The sequence below is a fragment of the Limulus polyphemus genome, unplaced genomic scaffold, assembly GCF_000517525.1.
Source record: "Limulus polyphemus unplaced genomic scaffold, Limulus_polyphemus-2.1.2 Scaffold1815, whole genome shotgun sequence".
Taxonomy (NCBI): Eukaryota; Metazoa; Arthropoda; class Merostomata; order Xiphosura; family Limulidae; genus Limulus; species Limulus polyphemus.
The window spans coordinates 181,277-185,084 of record NW_013667425.1 but is presented as its reverse complement, the minus strand read 5'-3'; positions in this window follow the sequence as shown (position 1 = coordinate 185,084).

The following is a 3,808-nucleotide window of genomic DNA, read 5'->3' as shown; positions in this document are numbered from 1 at the left end:
AAAAAAAAAAAAAAAATTGCGAAAAATTACGGTAGATTATAAATGAGTACATTACCTGGAAATGACATTGTTCAATTGAGGAACCAACAAAAATACTTACATGGTTTATTTAGACTGTTACATGGAAGTAAGATCATTCAACTACAGAACTGAAGCAGCAAAGATAGATTTGTTACATGTATGTTACAATGTGAAAGAGAGGGTTAAACTCTCGAGCCAAAAGGTTTGTTTGTTTTGAATTTCGTGCAAAGCTACACGAGGGCTATCTGCGCTAGCCGTCCCTAATTTAGCAGTGTAAGACTAGAAGGAAGGCACCTAGTCATCACCACCCACCGCCAACTCTTGGGCTACTCTTTTACCAACGTCACATTATAACGCCCCCACGGCTGAAAGGGCGAGCATGTTTTGGTGGGACGGGGATTCGAACCCGCGACCCGCAGATTGCGAGTCGAGTGCCCTAACCACCTGGCCATGCCGGGCCGAGCCAAAAGGGGCACAAATTTTGGACTTCTAGCCAACACGCAAGATGGGGAATTAGTTAATCAAAATTCACTTTTCTAACATGAAGGTATTATACAAAAATAAAATAATCATCATCACAAAAGTAGTTCTGAAGTAAGAAGAAAAATATTTATTTGAGACATGTTTAGTGAACGTTATTTTTCAGGAAAATATAAAGTGATAGTAAAGTTGTACTCAGAACATTTATTCTGCTTTTCGTGCACTTACTTATGATTTAATGTACTTCAAAATAACTGATAAATTTGTCAAATTAGAGAAAAAACAAGAAGCACGAGGGATCAACCCATCATTGTCTTCATGGGTAGTTTTTTATTTTTTTTTCCCAATTATACGATTTGGTGTCATGTCTTATCCCACATTTACTTCTAAAGAATCAGTTGCAAAACCTACCTCAGGTCTGTACGAAGAATGTTTGAAAGGGGAGGAGGTGCTCTAGTTTGGGAGATCAAAAGCCAAATATATTGTGCTAAGTCTGGGGCATACGACGATTATTTCAAGCCAAAATATGCTAATACTTCATCAGAAGAATATAAACTACCTAGGAAAACGCTATTTGCCATTACTATACAAGAATGATTTTTTTTACATCACAAAAATAGGGGGGGGGGGGTTGGCCGAACTCCCTGTGTGCTTGTATGTACTTTACAAATATATATGCCGCGAATGGATTAATTACAATAGATAATAACTAGTTTCACAAAAGGTTTGTACCAACATTTGATATGTCAAAAAGAAACATTAGGTCGTCAAGAAATTAATGTCGCGTTTCGGAACACTTTCATTAACCAGCCTCCAAAAAAACGTACATCACATATAATAGTTAAACGGACCGCCTAAACGTCACGTTAGTGTCGCCTATATAATGTGTAAAGTTCAGTATACTCTACTCCCTTATAATGATGGCACACGATGAGACATATTCGGCATGTAATGCTGTGTGAATATAAGAATGGAAACAACAAAGAATATCAAAGAAGTTTACGGAAATGTTTTGAACGTTCGTAAGTGTCAACAATGGTTCAAATAATTTCGTTCAGGTGACTTTAGCCTTTAAAACTGATGGCACGGGCCGACATGTTGGAATTGTTGAGTCTAACCCAAGGCAACAAACTCGTGAAATGGCCCTGAAATTACATGTCTCCCATGAAACAATACGTAATGTTACGTATTAGAATTTCTAATAGTCCGAAGCAGAGTTAACTGATAATTTTAATTTACTAGTTAAATTGGAATCGTCTTGTTTAAACCCTATTCACATTTATAACGAGTCAGGATCCATTTTATTTAAAATCCCTTCTGATGTATAACGAGTCAGAATACCTTTTATTTAAAATCCCTTCTGATGTATAACGAGTCAGAATCCCCTTTATTTAAAGTCCCTTCTGATGTATAACGAGTTAGAATCCCCTTTATTTAAAATCCCTTCTGATGTATAACGAGTTAGAATCCCCTTTATTTAAAATCCCTTCTGATGTATAATTAGTCAGGATAATAGTAATAATAAAAGAACACATATCGTGTATAGCAATTAGTGACAAACCACAATAAACGGAACAAACTGTCAGAAGTCTGATATCAGAGGAACTAGTTCAGACACATTCGTGCGCCCTCTTTAGTCTCGCGTTGTGTTTTGACAGTTTGTTTGGTTTACTGATTTTATCACTGAGTCAGGATCACCCTTATTTAAAATCCAAGTTCTAAAGAGAAAGTGACGAAAACAATTGTTTTCTGGGTGGTTTCTACAGATATGTAGATATATTTTACAGGTGTAATGTACTATGGAAGTAACAGTAAGTATGCCTGTTATGTATTAGAATCTCGAATAGTCCGAAGCCGAGTTAAATAATTTTAATTTAGTAGTTAAATTGTACTTTGGATTTAGTATTTAAATAAATGCCGATATATATATATATTAGTCAATTTACGATATTTTCCAACAAGATTGATACACACCGTTTCTTTTTTAACACAAATGCGTTTTAATATATACCCAACAGTACAATTTACAATAACAATTATTACAAATAGTTATTACAAACAATGATTTATAAACAAAAGTCTCACAAACTTACAAACAATATAAAGTTTTCTTTCTAGTCTGGAACTTCCTTGATATCTTATTGAGGGTTTACGATGAGCGAGTTGATGTAAGTACGATTCGCCGGGAAGCTAGCTAGCTTTGTCTCCTTGGCCACACACGCTGTTTTCCACTGTAGAAGTTGGTAATGTTTTCGTAAAAAAAATACTAATGTCCGATGAGAATCCACTGAAGTTAAACGATTTGTAACGTTCGAAGTTTATAAATATTCCTTGTCGAATATCTTGTTATTTTTAGAAGCTTATCAATCGGAAGACAATTATAGCTTTTGGAGTTCATAGTATGCTGATTATAGCGAACTAATAACAAACTTGACGCATCGCGTTAGTTATATTTATAGCGTGGGAACGTTTTCTAGATGCTTCAATCTTACGTAACAATACTGGTTAAAGCGTTTACATACACACATATATTGTTGATTATTACTCTAGAATATTCTACAACTTTGAATAATAGGCGGGAGTCGTGCAATACGTATCTAACACTAAGGTCTAAGCATAGTTTTAAATATAAACTCAATCTAAACAACGTCGATATTAAAATAACAACAAATTCGTTACAATAAACATCTAAGGAATACGGGAAAACTCCTTAAAAGTGTTTGGGTGCCTCACAAACTCTGATGATCATCGTTTACAACTTATGAATGTTGCTTCGTCTCTTCTGGCGCGTAATGCGCGTGAACCATTTTTGGACAGAATTGTCACCGGTGATGAAAAATGAGTTCTATATATGCGAATATTAAGCGTCGAACACAATGGCTCGGTCCTAGACAAAAATAACTTCCGACCCCAAAACCTGGATTCCATTCACAGAAAGTGATGCTTTGCATTTAGTGGGACATCAAAGGAGTAATTCATTTCGAACTCATCAATCCACAACGAGCTGTCAATGCAGAGATCTATAGTCAGCAACTGGAACGTTTAAATCAAGCCCTTCATCAGAAACGCCTTTCACTCGTCAATCGGAAAGGTGTTCTTTCACATTTGACGCAACACAATATTATGGAGTTGGGTTGGGAAGTTCTCCCCCACCCATCATATTCTCCAGATATGGCACCATCAGATTACCATATTTTCGTTCGCTGCAACACCATTTTAATGGGAAAACGTATGCAAATGTGGAGGGTGTTAAAGAGGACATCGACAGGTTTTTTGCTTTAAAGCCAAGTTATTTCTTTAATCAGGG